The 17008-nt window shown below is 46.6% G+C and overlaps 1 protein-coding gene across 4 annotated transcripts in view; it reads right to left on the reverse strand.

The window, feature by feature from the left end:
* Window positions 1–1965: 1965 nt before the first annotated feature.
* Window positions 1966–17008, reverse strand: part of FOXO3 (forkhead box O3) — a 112532-nt gene continuing 97489 nt past the window's right edge. For all 4 annotated transcript variants that reach the window (XM_070417973.1, XM_070417974.1, XM_070417975.1 and 1 more), the window contains one exon: window positions 1966–6521. The gene's annotated coding sequence lies outside the window, so the exon portion shown is untranslated. The remainder of the gene's footprint in view (window positions 6522–17008) is intronic.

The following is a 17008-nucleotide window of genomic DNA, read 5'->3' on the forward strand; positions in this document are numbered from 1 at the left end:
AAAATACAGTGCAACAAAATGAAGAGAAGTCTGACCAAAATATCCCACAATCCAATTTCCAGAATACAATGGACACCTCCCCCATGAGGACCCCCTCCTATTTAGGGAAGTTACCCAATGGTTTGGAAGACGGCCCCCCCCCCCCTCCTGGAACGGGCCATGGTTGCTGATGCCGCCTGCCAGCTGGGGCTTGGGCATCGGTGGCTCGAGTGCTCTCTGCCTTTGAATGTGGAGGGAATGACTGAGGAGCAGTTACAGACCGTTCCTGGTGGACACGTTGAGGTCCCGAGTCCACTGTTTAAGGCAAAAGTGTCCGGCACAATTAGCATTTCAATGTTTGCCTTTTACCACTTAGTACTTCCATCCAGCCATAGTTTACATAATCTAATTTCTTCAGGTCTTAAACATTGCTAATAGTTTTCTCCTCGCGTTCGAGTGAGGAAAAACCAGGGGGAAGGACCCCTCCTCCTCCAGCTCCAATGTCTCCAGTTCTCTGAGCCCAGCACCGCTGCTTCTCTTTGATGGAGATGGGAGCTGCCCTCTTCACCTCACTTTAGATTCCCCACCACAGGCTGAGCTGAGAGGCAGCCGGGCACCACAGGCCTCCCCCCACAGCTACCCCATAGCCATCTCCAGACCTTCCTATGTCCCAGTGAGGGAAGGGTCTGGCAGACTGTGGCTATGAATTCTACCTTCCTCCACCTTGGACTGCTGTACTCCAGCTTGGTGTGGGTGACTTGGCTGATACATGTCACATTTGCTGGCTTGAAGGTTTGCCTTCATTACTTGAACATCTGCAAAAACAAATCCCTAAAGTGTTTTAGAGATTAGCCTAAATTCTTCCTCTTTTAAACACGAAGCTGACACAGAGTCAGCAAGAATTAGTTCTTTATTCACCAAGGTGCAGCATATAGAATATACCCAGAGTACAAACTCACAGAGGGCAGGGCCCGGGTCCTAGTTCTCTTGGTGCCCGTCATAGGGTCTGGCCACTGTGACCCTTGGGATTGACTTAGTAATTGTTGTGAACTTTATTAATTAGTTGAATTTTTACTTGACTTGGGAGCACTCTCTATTGAGAATCTTGTGATAGCTAGTGTTGGATTTCCATCTTTAACCTCTTGGGAGACAGAATCAAAATTGGGAAGCAGTCTCAAATGAAGTATGTTCTCCCCATTGGCTTGGGTGTTAGAAGACGGTGAGGTTGTACCCTTACAGGTAATTAAAACAATAGTAAGAACCAACTTATGAAGGCAAACTTCAAAATCATTTTTACCTACTTGACCTGAAATAAAAGTCCATCATGTGGTTTGAGCTTTTGAACCTAATCCTAGGGGGTTTCGGAAAGCTGAATCATTTTTATAACATGTCTATTAAAATGAAAAAACATAACCCAGGCTACTAGGAATCGTTTTACAATAGGGTGGAGTTCCTCCTAATTTGACTGAGAGGCCCTACAACGTACAAACATTGGAAATAGTTATGCTCTTCCCACAAGAAGCTTGAAGTATTGTTTGCCTTTCGATATGCAGGAGGGGCACGCACGGCCCATGACCAATGTTTGTCTGCCAGACTCACATGAGGACTCTCAATACGGCCCAAACTCTGACAGGTCAAAACCTCTGACACTTAGCGAAGGCAGAGAATCTAAAACCCGCCTCCCTGCTTAACAGCTCCTCCAGGCAACATGACTCAGTGCACATCCACAATGGCCACCGCCACCATGAACAACGCCACAGATGTGCTTTTATTGAATTGTCTGGTTGTCGGTGGAGGTCAAAAGTGGGCCAGAGAAAAAGTCTGCTGGACTCACTGAGTTGGAGATCTCATGATAGAGGCATGTGGCTTTGTGCCTCTCCCAGCCTGTGAAGTCCCGCACAGGAGGACTGTGAGATGAAAAGGCAGCTATTTCACTTCTGGAGTTAAAGAAAGGGGGAGGGAGGACAAAGACCTCTTGGAGTAAGATAAAGTGTCATTGATGCTTTATTTACATGCGTCACCATCTCTTTTACAAACTAGATTACGGTTTTAAGTGGAATACACAAGGCAGTATGTACAAATACCAAGGAAAGTAAGGACTGTATCTCTATTTCATTTGGAAAGGGGCAGATTCCCAAATCAAACTGGCTTTGATTCTTGAAAAGTAAGATGGTAGAGTTAATTCATGGCAACATGTGGCTAGACAAAATCCTCAGTAAGATGCAATGATAGTGTTTGCTTTGGAAGAAAGGATGAGGCGCTTCGAACCAAAGTGTTGACCGTGTGACTCAGGGTTTTGAATGTGGCCACATGCCATAGTTAAGTCTAGTTGTATGGGGTGTGAGCAAGAAATTGAAACAGATAAGACAGTTATACAGATACTGTATACAGATTTTTTTCCCATTCATGCAACTTTTTTTTCTTAAAAAATGTTCAATATGTGAAGCCAAAAACGCACAATACATTTTTAAAAATATTAACTAAATTCCTGGTCCTCCTTCATACCTGTTTACATTTCCTGTGTACATAATGTGCTAGGACAAGTATACCAGAGAAGACTGATTGCCAGGCAATGAGATAATTTTAGAGAAATGACCAGACACACAATTTTTAAAAGCAGCCGCACATACACGGTATTCTGGAGTGTGGCAGAGGCCTTGTCACCTATCATCCACCGAAGGAAAATACATACAAGTAAAATTAGACAAAAGTACTTCAGTCATTACAACTGCATAAAATGTTACCCACAAAAGATTTAGATCAAAAATTATTAATAGACTCTTCAACTCCCTGGGCATCTGCTCTCAGACCTCACCGGACAGACATGACTGCACAAGGCCTTCACTTTGCCCTGCTGCCCTGACCGCCACAAGAGGCTGGCTTTTTCGTACCTCTTAGCCAGTGATTGCTTTTCTTAATAATAATAATAAAAAAAAACCCTAATGCCTAACCATACCAGGTTCCTCAAATACAGCAGGAAACGGGAAACGAGAGGTCAGAGCTGCCAGAGCTCTGTTTCTGCGTTCAGAGAGAAAGGGCAACCTTCTTATTTCCCCTCACCAGCCCGTGGCGTCCGTGCTGGAAACAGAACTGGCTATTTGACCGCTTTTCTCCTGACAATCCTAAGAGATTCCAATGTCCCTTCTTCTTTAAGTGGGGTGGGGGGTTCATTAGGTAGTGGTGAAGTCTGTGCCTACCATCGGGGTCAGGTTTGGAGGCCCCCCGAAATGATACCCTGAGACTGGGCATATCTGTCCTGGGCAGTGAGCTCAGGGAGGGGAAGTGACACACACGTAATGTCAAAACTCAACACCGAACACACAAAGTTCTCCTTGTACCACAGGTGCCTGCACCACTCTCCCGCGGACAGGAAACGGGTTTTAGCAATCATTGCAGAGGATGCGCTAAAGGAAGCATTCACCCGCTGGCGGGGCACCCGGACCGGCAGTCAGCCCCCACTCCAGGACAGTGAAAGCTTGTGAGAAAGCTCTTCTCCGACTTTGGTAAAAGGCTCTGGAGTCCTGGGAGAACAACACAGCCACAGGACACATGTCATGCTTGCAATATCAGTTATCTTCTCCTTTCCCATCAGAAAGGGGAAGGCCTCCTGGAGCAGCTGATCCGGAGGCCTCGGGTGGCCTCGGAGCGTTCTCATCGGGATGCAAGCATGACAGCAGCCGGCCCTGGAGGCTACTAAGCGTTCCTCCGAGATGCTCCGATGTGAGGGACCCATGGCACGCAGAACCCCACATGGTGGCCAACAGGTGGTCCTTCCTGAAAGCAGGTCTCAATATAAGAGGCAGAGGGCTTGTGTGGGACCTCTGCCCAGTCTGACCACGTCAGCACCCGCTGGGCTAGGGGAGGCTGGCCTCTGGGCGGGTGGCCAGCTGTGCTCCTGGACAGGCCTAATTATTCCGTCCTGACCTTCTCCTAGGACTGATGCTGGCACTTGACTTTGCCCTGACAGCTCTCCACAACTCTCTACATGTAGATGCTGTTAACTAAAAAAAAAAATTCCAAGCACCCCTTCCCCTCCATTTTCCTGTTCTGCTCTCGTACTGCTCTGTCCATCCCTCATCTGTTTTAAATTATAATCTCATTCTAGGACACCCTGTAAGACATTCTGCCTGAAATCTAACAAAACTGGGGGAAGAGAGAATAAAGGAGATGTCCCATGTCTGTAAGGAATGCAACATTTAAAGTCAAAACACATTTGAGGGTAGCCTTTCTTTCTCCCAAAGTAGCTCCCAGGTTTTATAAAACTGCAAAGGCAAATAGCTGTTTTGTTAGTTTGCTTGTTTCTTTGAACTCAGGAGAGATTCGCAGGGCTCTCCTGTTGGAAGCACTTTGGATTCTCCCTTGTATCCGACACCCCTCCATCCCTTCCCCCATCAGCAACTGCCGCTGTCTCTGAACCACACTCCACCCCAGGCAGCACTGCTGAGGGACCCAGAGAGGCAGCCCTCTCGCTGACAGCGGACAGTTCTTGTGCACAGCAGACGACCAGAGAATCGAGGAAGCGGCTAGCATTATGTAAAGGAATAGAGTAAGCAAAAGCCTGTCTCTCTGACAAGCAGACCACGTGAACAGAATACATATTTAAAAAAATTATACATACTTTTAAAATGAAGATTATAAACTGGTAGCAGTTCAGAAAAAGCGATACGGCTACAGGTCTACTATAACCACAATTGCACAACAATTTACAGATTCAGTAAAAGGCAGGGTGAAATCAACAGGGCCATCGTTCAAACATGACAACCCAAGCAAGGCGGGAAAGACGTGTGACAATACCAAATGGAACGTTCATTGTGCTAGGAGCTGTGATCACCACCAACATCACCCCCGCAGGAATTCTAAAGCGAAGGTGCACAAGGGGGCCCCTGGCGGCCGGTGGTGAGTGCAGGGGGTCGGGCAGCACGTCCGTGTTGGTGGAAGGGAGTCAGTGCCCACTGCACGGTGTAAGAGGCAGCGAGAACTCATGCAGGGAGGTCTGTGCTGAAATACTAGCCTGTATTCCTAACGTCCATGCAGAATGTTCCATTTTTGTACTGTACATGATAAAATATATTTATACATTTATATGCCTAGTGCGTTTTATGCAAAGAAAAGATCTTCATATATCACTGTGGAGAAGTATGCATGTGCTGTGCTAATCAGAGCGTTGTTACACCAGTTTCTTATGTACCAAAGGTGTTCCCCACTATTCTGTCTATCAAAGAAGGGTAAGTAGTATGATCACACGTTCCAGGTTAGACAGAAAGCACCTATACAGCACCGTAACTTTTAGAAAAAAAACAAAAACAAAACAAAACAAAATGAAATCCATAGAAGCAGGAAAGTGGAAAAAAAAATAGTCAAAACTGCCCTACCTTGTACTTCCATCGTGTCACTGGTACAATTACTATCTATGATTATATATGAAAAAAATCAGTTTGTACGCTATTGCCTCTCACTCATACACATCTAGTAGATCAGAGTATACACAACAAGGCTGGAGACTATCGAGGGTGTGTATGTAGGTCTGCACTGACTCGCGTTTGTACTTCTCACACATTTCTCTCTGTAGGCTTCATGCTCCCCTGCAAGTTCATTTCTTTTGCAAAGCAAAACAGAACTTTTTTTTTTTTAATTTTTCTTTTCTCCTTAAAACTAAATCCTTTAGTGGCATTTGGCAATTAGTGGACAGCTGAGCTGATTTCTTTCTTGAAAAAAAACCCTATTTTCTAACCAACCTAGCATCACTGTTCACTGCATTCGCTCAGGATACTGACAGGGGACCACCACCCTGATCTGGCACCTGCAGCCCAGGTGCTGGGGTTTCGTCCCCCGACTACCCTGACTCAGAACCGAAACCCACTGGGCTGGTGGCTGTGGTCCATTCGTTTTGCCTATGCAGGGTTCAGTCCTGGATGGGTGCGCACAGCGAACAGTTGTGCCATTGTTCAGTTTTTAGAAAAGGATCCTTTTCTGCCAAACAAAAGAAGAAAGAATATCCCCCTCTAGTTTATGTAATTTGTTAGTTTATGGAGTTCCAGGGGCTCAACCGCTCGTGATGCCCAAAGCCAAAATGGTAACTGGTACATTTTCCTTCTGTTTTTAAATCTGCCTAGGGAAGAATGGTTAACATTTTAACAGAAAAATACTGCAAGTTAATGCATGTGAAAAACTCAGAAAGTCAAAGGAAAACAAACACACAACACTTAAAACATCCCATAAGCCATCATGGTATGAAAACACCACAGAATCGCCAACGGGGGCTCCCGGTGTGCTCTGACCAAGGTGGGCGGTGCTGGCGGGTGCTGTCCTGCGCGGGCGGGGGCGCGTCACCTCGTACAAGGAAGATTTGCATACTTTATATAGAGAGTTCTGTTCCAGGGTAAGTGCTTCATCCAGGGTCAGGGGCCATTAACAGTCTCCGCTGGGTCAGGGAGATGGCGTGGGGCTCACAAAGGGGTTAAGCTGTAAACGGTGTCACTGTCCACTTGCTGAGTAGATTTGGCAAAGGGTTTTCTTTGTAGGTCTTGTGTCAGTTTGAGGGTCTAGAGGAGGAAGAAAGAAAACCAGAGACGATTAAAGGCGTCCAAATGGCAAGAGTGGGCAGGCACCTCTCGGCCACACGTCATCAGCCTCCCAGGTCCTCACCCACCTCCGAGTCCAGGGCACGCTCAGTCAAGCTGTTTTGGCTACACCAGCTTCAAGCATGGGGATGTCGACTTACCTGATTTCTCTGCTGGCCTACAAAACATTCTCAAGTGGACAAAGCTCAAAGGAGATGGGGTCATTCACTTGGGAGGTTAACAAAGATGAGCAACTTAGGGGTGTTTTGGCAGCCCTTTGAAGATAGGGACGCCCAGGGTGCAGGTGGGATGTTGCTCTCGAGTTTGGACCAGGGATTTCCTGGGAGACGGAACTTTTATGCTAAGCCCAGGGCGGGGTCACCCTAAGCAGACCAGCTATGCTTTTCTGGGTCTCTCCCACTGGCTCTGTGGACTTTGCTTCCCACCTTTCCATTAATACCCCCAAACCAGAGATGAAATGGTCATTTTCCACAAGGGCTTAAATAAGTCTACCCTGCTGGGTGGGGGTCATCTTGACTCCCCCACTAAAAAAGAAGTAATCTCTAGGTGGGCTGTCTTAGGAATTTTATTTTTATATTAAAAATTTAATGAGGCTGCCGAGCCAGTGTTGCTCAGTGGTTGAGCGTCGAACCATGAACTGAGAGGTCACCGGTTCGATTCCCAGTCAGGGCACCTTGCACATGGTGGGGGGATGTGCAAGGAGGCAGCCAATCGGTGATGTTTCTCTCATAGATGTTTCTATCTCTCTATCCTTCTCTCCCTTCCTCTCTCCCTCTAAAAAAAACCCCCCTCAATTAAAAAAACTACAGAGGGGAAAAAATTACATAACACACATATGACAAAAAACTACCTCTCATAAAACATCCCTTTAACAATTAACATTATTATTTTGTCTCTAAAAGTATTCAGTGGTAAGGCACAAAAGAGGTCCTCTCAGAGCATCTAATTTACACAAGTCTTATCAGATTTCATGCAACCACTGAGCCTGGAAAAGTTAGAGGATATTTTTATAAAGTACAGTTGATCCCTGAACAATGTGGGATTTAGGGGTGCCAAGCTCCTAGTGCAATCAAAAATCCGGTTAGGCCCTAGCTGGTTTTGCTCAGTGGACAGAGTGTTGGCTTGCGGACTGAAGAGTCCCAGGTTCGATTCTGGTCAAGGGCACATGCCCGGGTTGCGGGCTTAATTCCCAGTGGGAGGTGCGCAGGAGGCAGCCAGTCGTTGATTTTCTCTCGTCATTGATGTTTCTCTCTCTCTCTCCCCCTCTCCCTTCCTCTCTGAAATCAAAAATATATATATATATATCTTTGGGAGACCTTTGACTCCCAAAAATTACTAATAGCCAATAACATAAATAGTTGATTAACACATAACTTGTAAGTTATATGTATTATATGCTGCATTCTTACAATAAAGTTAGCTAGAGAAAAAAAGTTAAGAAAATCATAAGAGAAAATATGTATATATATATGTATTTTATGCATTCATGACATAACTTTAAAAAATTTATTTTTACATTTCTAAGCTACGTGGTTCATCTGCAAGTATTTTCAAATTGTAGCAAATCTCCAAACATTTTCCCCAATATATTTACTGAAAAAAATCCACGTATAACTGGATCCGTGCAGTCCAAACCCGTGTTGTTCAAGAGTCAACTGTATACTCATAGAGATGTAGCCACAGGAACTGACGTGACAGGTCTCAAGACATAAAACTGTTTGTTTATGGAGACAGGTGGCTGTCATGGTAGGAAAAAAATGGCTCCAGGCCAAAAAATGGAGAGAAAAGTGGTAGCAAAGCAACATGAACTCAAGATCTGCTCACCGAATAAGGTGAACAAGTAATGAAAAATGCATCAATAAGCCTTCTCACACACACGGACGTCTGCCCCTCCTCTTCAGAGATACCATCATGAGCTCCTGTGGAATTTTCACAAGTGCACTTGTGACTGCATCTCCTCTGTGACTGCACCCGTTGGCAGCCTTACCCTTCTCTACCAATGTGCAGAATGACCCCACGGCTTGGTGTGTGTAATGTTACACACCCATGGCCGCAGTTCCCCTGGTCACAGCCCCAAAGACAAGAACTGAGGTTGTTTCACCGGCAGCAGAGACAAAAGCAGGAAAAGAAGGCCCATCCTCCCCCACCCCCAGCACTTAGTTGCCCTGGCCGATGGCTTTTCGGGGCTGTTCCTTGCTTTGCTAGGGTATGAGGTAATTTATCCTGGACTATAAAATAATGGCCTGTTGATTTCAGAGGGGAAAGGCTAAACTAGACACCAGATCTCAGTGTCTGTGAGGAATTGAGCCTCCAAGAACTAGTGCTATTTCAGCGCCTCTACCATGGACCCCTGAGACATGAACAAACGAGGATGTGAATAGGGTTCTTTAGAAGGGGATTTGGTTTTTTCCTTCACAATAACACTTAATAAACCACACCCTAACATCACTATGCAATTAGTTATCAGGGGACTTTGGTCCCCAATTCTCTACCCTGAACTACTGAAAGTGCCAAGGGAGAAGCTATGAAGTATTACCTAATTCCGACCCCATCCCCCGGTTCCCTTTGGTGTTAATTATCCAGCCGTGGACCTGGGATGGTGACATATTTCTTCCACACGTACACAGGCCAAGCATACAGCTTGCTCTGATGCTGGGGCTGGCTCAGCATAGGAAGGAAGGAGGCAGAGGGCACGATAGCCCCCAATAGGGCATCATTCTAGGCAGAACAGGCATCAGCCCTGAAACCTGGGCAGGAGGCCCACATGGGCACAACCAACAACAATCCTGAGGCCAAATGCCCATTCCTTCATCAAAAGGCCCAGACTCTTGAGGAAGCATCATTAAAAAGGAGATGTGTGCCCCTAACCGGTTTGGCTCAGTGGATAGAGCGTCGGCCTGCAGACTGAAAGGCCCCAGGTTCGATTCCGGCCAAGGGCATGTACCTTGGTTGTGGGCACATCCCCAGTGGGAGATGTGCAGGAGGCAGCTGATGGATGTTCCTCTCTCATCAATGTTTCTAACTCTCTATCCCTCTCCCTTCCTCTCTGTGAAAAGTCAATAAAATATATTTTTTAAAAAAAGAGGAGATGTGTGGTTCTCACTTTCCCTTCCTTCAGAATGGCCTGGGGGCCACCTGTGGCGCTAGGTGCTGGAACCCCCCCAGTCTCACAGGTGCGCCTCCCACCTGTGCAGAAACTACCTGTGCTTGGAGATTAAGCCAGAGAGGCCCAGGCCCAGGCCCAGGTGTAGAGGCAGCTCTCAAACAAATTTTATACAAAAACTCCCACTCCACAGAACAGAGAGGCGACTTGTTTTCTCCGGGATGGAAGGCAAACGGATCGTAAAATAATGTGAAAACATAAAGGAACCAGATAAGTTCTGAACAGAAATACAAGATCCTTCCAAGCGGAGAACCAGAGTCACCCTTCATTAGGAAGGCCTGATGACTGAAAGCAGCCACAAGGCAGGCCGCCTCACCTGCCTGAGATTTATGGCCACTCTTTGGTGAGGTAATGTTTGCACGTTTACCTGACTCCACCAAGGCCTGAAGGGGTGAGGGAGCACATTTAGGAGTGAGCTCAGCTACTGAGCTGGGAATTTAATGATTCTCAGGTTGGGTACAAGTCTCATGGATTTCAGTGAAGACCCCACCATTCTTACATCGTCTAAAGAGAGACGTTGTAGTTAACTGTGAGGCTCATGTGCATATGCTAATGCTCTGCTAAGTTTAAAAACACATCAGATTAAGCAAAACTTGGAAGGAAAAGAAAGCATACAGCTGAAGGGAATTACAGCTATCACTTTACAGTTACTAGGCAACAGGCCAACTAACAAGAAACATGAAAATGTGCTATCCCATCAGTGACTTGCATTAATAGGAGAAGATCCCCCTCTTCCCCTCCTTCCCCAATAAATAAGTTTGAAATTGGGCTGTTGATGCAAGGAAAATAAAATGGGGAGGCCGCAGGATGAGGCCCATGCTAAAATGACCTATGGACGCTGTCATCTGGTCTCTGGTGAGAGTAAGTCCCTCTATAATCTTGGCATCTGTAGGGAAGACAAGTTTCTGCCTAATTAGCACCACGAAAATCACGTGATGTTCCAAGAAAGGGCAACGCCTCCAAAAAAACTCGACACAAAACATAACAACCCCAATCAACTTTAATCTGGGAATAAAAACATAAACGTTCCTACTGCTGTCTTCCCACAAAGTAACTCCCAGGCGGCAGATCTGGGGTTTTCAGTAGTGTTTTCATCTTCTTGGCAGAGAAGAAAGGAACAGGACCCCAATACCAAATATGTCACCGGAGGAAAAAGAGACATCCACAAACCCAGGAAGGTCATCGACTGCTCTCTTAGCTAAAACTAAAACATGTTGGAGTAAAGTCTGCCTGAGAAATAAAATCAAACGTACGGATCATTTAAGCCAAACTTGCAACCCCTGGGGCAAGCTGGGGACTATAACTATGAACATTCAGGATAGAAAAGAAAACGAATGGCTGTTCACACAATCTGACAGCGGAGCCTCACGCAGAGTTCGGAGAACAGGGCTGTATTTCAGAGTGTGGCTGTTTCTGCCCCTGAGAGCAAAGAGACGCCTGCCTGCCACCCCCTCTGCTCTGCCCCAGAGGGAGCCAAGGGACACCCAGTTCATAATGAGCCACCGCCATCTGCCAGCATCCACCGAGGGTTTTGTAGCTGATGTCACCCTAGGAAAAGATGGCATTTTTTTTGGGGGGGGTAGGGGTCCTTGGGGGGGGGGGGTAGGGGTCCTTGAGTCAGGCAGCCACATGTTTTTGGAACACGCAAACGGAAGCAGTTCCCTTGGAGGTCACCTTCACAGCAAAACATGCAGCAGCTCCAGACAGTGCGCGTGGACACAACACTGGCTTAATTTGGTGATTTTTTCAGTGTCTTCCAGGTTGGAGTGGGTGATAAAGAGGATTCCGGGAGGTGCATGAAAACCAGCCTGGGGCCACTGACAGGGCCTGGGGGCTTACAATCCAGCCTTGGCCTCAGCTGAGCAGCGCCGTCCTCCATGACTGCCAGAGAAGGGGCGTGGGAGGTACCGCTCCAGGGAAATACATGTTGGCAAGTGCTGTCAACTTTCCGGCTTAGACAAAGAAAAGTCGGCGAGGGAAGCAGAACAGGTAGGTATGGAAGCTCTGGCCAGGCTAGAGGCCAATCTGCATTCAGTTGAGGAGCCTCCCAAAAAGGAAACTCCGGTTTCCAGGAAACACAGCCCATAGGCTCTGGTGTTTTCTGATGGGCAAGGAAATGCTTATGAAGAAGGTGAGGATGTGACAGGGATGCTTAAAATAAGCTTCTTGTGGCAAAGGGGCCACTTAGGGAGATACTGGGAAGACACTCACCTATATGCACTATTAAAAAAAAAAAAAAAGCTGAGTTTGTGTACAGAAAAGCCTGCCTGTGTAGGTAGGTACGCTTTCTGCCATCTCCCAGTAACTTCTGGGCTTTTGCAAGGTGGCAGGGGGAGCCTGCCTGTGAAGGCTGGTGACAAGCCTCTATAGAGCCTTTGCCTCCAGGACGCGTCCAAACTTCGAGCCAGTGTGGATGCCCTTCCTGCCGGCCTCGTGCTGTGCTAACAGGGCACAGGGAGCACAGAGAGAAGCAACCGTCCTCACACTTCACAGCGAGAGCCGGGGGGACCTGCAACGAGGCTTAACCTGCAGGGAATGTCCTACCTCACTTTATATTGGGGCAGGGATTACATCAACCCATATTCTTTGTGTACCCAGACTACAATATGGCGACGGACATGGCACAAATGTACGGATTAATCTACTGTCAATAACCAAGTTGCAGAGGTCTCCTATTTCCTAAAGATTCTTAGATTTTCAAACCACACAGAACAGCATGTAAAGTTTCTTATTATGTCCTTTTAAAGAACCATTTTTAAGGCAAATGCCTTGAAGGGGCATGTGGACCTTCTCTGGACTCATATTATAACATCCAAACACCTTCGCTGGTCGAGGCCTCTGGGGTCAGGCTCCGCGGTCCTCATCCGGGCTTTGCGAACAGACCTCCTCGTCCGTAAGGCAGGTGCAGTCACACTGTGTCTGGTTTGCTCTCCCCGCCCATGTGAATCACACCCACCCATCCAGCCCTCCTTCTCTAGGTTGTCCTCTACTCAACTCCTCAATTGCTCACCGGGCACCTAATCACATGGTACCCAGAAGGGTTACTTTTTCATAGACGTTAAGCTCCTGAAATGTTGAATTCCTTGAAAACAGAGCAAAAGCTTCAAGTCAAATCACCGATGAAGCACCAACTATTTTAAGAGCCCTGTCGGGGACATGGTATTTACTCTCAAGCACATATTCTCGCCGGGGAAACAAAGTTTTCTTGACATCCCAAGAAGCCTGCAAAGCTGACACACAGATGAGCTGTGCAACACACGGTGGCTGAATAAAGAGCTGAACCGTCCTTCTGGAACAGCCCTCTCTTCTCTGCCAATTCAAGTGCCACCCTTTCAGAGCTCGGCTTCCAGAAGCATTTTAGAACTACTCACGTTTGCTAAGACTTGGTCTTATTTGAATCTGGGCAGAAACCCTACTGCTTGTGGGGCAAGACCTGGAATTTTAATGCCTTTTTCGGGCGGAGGATAGTTCCGATCAAGTTTCTAAAACTCATGAAACCCCCTAAGGATCAATAGGAGGCACAATTTTAACATTCAACTAATTTAATTTTAGAAAATAAATAAAAACATTTTAAGTAGTAAGTATTTAATCAAAAATTTACCTTTTCACATCCCGCCATTCACATCCTTTATTACCAGCCCCCAAATTAAGAGTCTAGCTATTCTAACTCTCAAACTGCTGTCATCACTAAAGTGACTCACTGTTTACAAACAAAAGGGAACTCTAGTCCAGGAGCAAATGTTTAGCCATACCAGGACCTGAATATCACAATGTTTAGTTTGCCGGCTGCGACCCCATCCTGTGTGACCCTACACTGCATTCACTGGCTGGAGGGGTGGGGGATGACGGAGAGGGTGCAGCCACCCTCCAGGCTGGGTTGCTCTGGGGCCCTGGGGCATGATGCACCACCCACCTAAGCATCCCAGTACCAAGCACGGGAGAGAAGGGCCTCTAAAGTCTTCTCTTCCTGCGTTAGATAACAGTTGTGAAAACAATCCAATTTTCTCCAAGGTGACTCTGACATTGAAAATACAAAATCAGCTATTTTAGTCCCACTCATCCTCCTGTAAGGTATGACCAGGGCATGCAGGTGACACAGGTGGTGGCCAAGAAACAATCACACCAGTGTAACAGGCGAAGGGAACCAAGGAGGAGCTGAAAGGAGCGACTGGGGGGGGGGGGGGGGGGGCGGGTCAAGATCTGCAGAGAGGCAAAGGGCCATCCTGATGCCAGGGGTCTAGCCGGAGATAAGTCTGCATTTTATGTGGCACGAGTGACCTCACCTCCCGGCTCAGCCTGACAGCACTGCGGTGTAAGTGCCTGGACCTCCTTTCCATGGCCCCGGCCCCCACCCAGCAGGGCAACCTGGACGGAGTGGGGCTGGGTAGGGAGTGCTCTGGCTTGAGGCACTCAAGAGGCAGACCAACGGGACACCGTCTAACAGGTCTATCAGCCAGTATTTTCTGATTACTTACAGATATGCTGGGCTGTATTGCTTTCTGATCAACTGAACGCACAAATGACCAATGGAAGTTCCAGTTAATTACAGTGGCATGGATACAAATGGAGGCCCAGTGGATTTCAACCTTAGAACCTCTGGCCTTCTCTTCTTGGCCATTAATTTCCCCAAGGAGTCAAATCAAACACTCCGAACAGACATGACTACTTAAAAAAAATTATGGTCCAAACTTCTTCACAAGAGAGAAAAGAGACAGAGGAGAGAGAAGTGGGAGGGGAAGTAGGGGGAGGGAGAAGACATACTGATATGCAAACCTTCAATCAAGCCAAGACTGCCAATTAAAGTTTTATCCTTCAGAACACTGGAATTAACTCGGAGGCCTTCATGACTAAGTAATTCTCATCCTTTAATACATGAATGTTATAGATTTCAGCACACAAAGAAGAGGTTCTTAAAAAAACAGAGTATCTAGAATTACAGGGGAAGGTCCACGTCTGTTAGTGGGAAGAGAAAGAAACAAAACACCAGCAACCAAGGGCACAGGCGCTCGCCACAGAGTGGTGTGTTTCAGGAACAGGCTTGTCTTGCCTCTCTGATATCTTGAACCAAATCCTTTTTCTTCAAACCATAGGACCTGTGTTCTAAGGAAGCCCCTAAAGAAATCCTGCCCTAGCGTAGTGCTGAAAAAGGTCAACAACCCCCTTCATTATAATGGACTCTTGGCCTTTTTGCCCTTGATTCTTACTGAGTGTTTTGTATGCCCTTATCATATTAATCAAGCTCTTCTTAGCCATGGAGTGGGTTCTAAGGCTGGATGAGCTGCCTGGAGAAATGGTAGGCCCCACATTAGTACACGTGCTCAAGAGAAGCCTGAATTCATTAAACAAAATTCATTTATTGAGCACCTGCAGTGCATTGGGCACAGGGCATAGAGGTAAATAAAGCAGGGGTTCTCTCTACCCCCAAGAAATGAATGGCCTGGTTGGGGAGGTGGAGCAGTGGTGGTAGTGAGGAAAAGACTGCCTTACATGCAAGGTTGAAGCAAAGGACCCAAGGGTGTGTGGCAATCTTACATGCTTGGTTTTCTGGGACAACCTTGCTTTCAAATGTCCTATTGACCTATCCCATTCTCACACGGTCTGTTTTTGTTTGGGGGATAAAAACATAGGCCCTCGTACCTCAGGAGCTCCATAATACTAACAGGCCAGAGTCAGACTAAACCCAGATACAGGTTTCTGTGAAAAGCCCTCAGGACGCTTGCTTTAGTTTATGTTTGATTTCTAGAGCAGGCTCATCACAGTTGGACATGAGCCAGCCACCCACTTCAGCTCACTGTCCCTGGGGCTCTGCTCTGAAACGTTATTTATTAGATGTTGAATATTGAGCATTATGAACACTCTAAAAAGAAGCATTTAATGGGAGCTTGAAGTTTACAAGAATTTCCAGTGGTAATTCTGGCGATTTTCACCCCATTTATTTATGCTCCACATAAGCTCTGTGGCCAAAAGAGACCTTCCAGAAAGCCACTGCTTGAAGTGAGAGTCACACAGGCTCTGTCCCCACGTCTAGTAGGCTGGCCAGAGGTGACCACAGGGGCACTGGAAAACTAACAGGCCCGGGCAGAGCGGCCCGGGCGTGCTGTCCCTGCTTTCCAGGGAAACGAATGCATGGAAGGAGTGTACCAGCCTCTGCACAGAGAACCCCTTTTCACAGCTCTGTCAATTTTCCTTCACTGCCGTCAACAAGATCCAGGCAGCCACTCTCTCCATGAATGGCACTTGGGGCTTTGTAACAGGTAAGAATGAAGAACCTGGCAGATGCAGAGTTCTTGAGGCTGGTGCGTTGTAACCAAAGACTAGACTACAGCAACAGTGCAAAAAAAACAAAGGATATTCTCCATGCAATATGTACAGATTCATATTTACCATGTGCTACATTCCCTGACACAGAAAGACCTACACCAAGGAAAAAATGTGGCAGGAATAGCCCGTATTGCCTGTATTTGGTTAGAATTAGTCCTATCTTCCAACATGAATAAAGACATAATAGAATCACAGCATTCAAAGTTAACTCTAGCAAGTATCAAAGATATGTTCCTTTTGGGAAATAGCCTATATGTAAATTCACCATGGCCTCCAACGCTGGAGCCTGCTGTTTCCACACTGGTTTACCACTGTTTCTTTATATTTCCATGCCATCATGTACCTCTAATTAGGACCATTTCACAGACAGATGTTAGGTTTCAGGTTTAAAATTATACATACGCTGTACCTTTAAAACTCTATGATCCTGTCCTCTCTTCATAGACGAGAAACCTTCAATTCTAAGAGACTCATCAGTGACGTGACCAGTGGCAGAAACAGAAAGAAAACTACACTTCTCTCCTCCATCTGGGCTATTTCCTGGTCGATGTTTTCCAATCCTTATCATAAAGCAGTTTAAAACGAAATCCTGGGCTGCTCCCTAATGGGGCGTCTTCAAATGCCAAAAGATGAAGATGAATGAAAGAGCTTGTGAAATTAGGCATCTTTTGACATCAAAACTACAGTGAGATTGATGCTGCTTTCCCTCCGAGAGCAGACACGTGTCAAACTCAGGAGGGCTTATTAGAAACTCAGCTTTGCAACCACTACAGTCGCTCACAGACATCTCTGCTGCAACTTGTATATTTCTTCGCCAAGTTTTATGGGTGCCTGAGAGAGGACAAAGCCCTTTACACCCCAGCAGCTGGCCCTCATGAAAAGGTATGGTTACTCTTTTCTTTTCCAGATAGACCCACAGGCTGAGGGATTTTACATGTGGTCTAAGTGAGTGACATGTGGGAAA

This window comes from Myotis yumanensis, unplaced genomic scaffold, assembly GCF_028538775.1.
Source record: "Myotis yumanensis isolate MYYU_CA2020_CCGP unplaced genomic scaffold, mMyoYum1.0.hap1 SCAF_6, whole genome shotgun sequence".
Classification (NCBI taxonomy): domain Eukaryota; kingdom Metazoa; phylum Chordata; class Mammalia; order Chiroptera; family Vespertilionidae; genus Myotis; species Myotis yumanensis.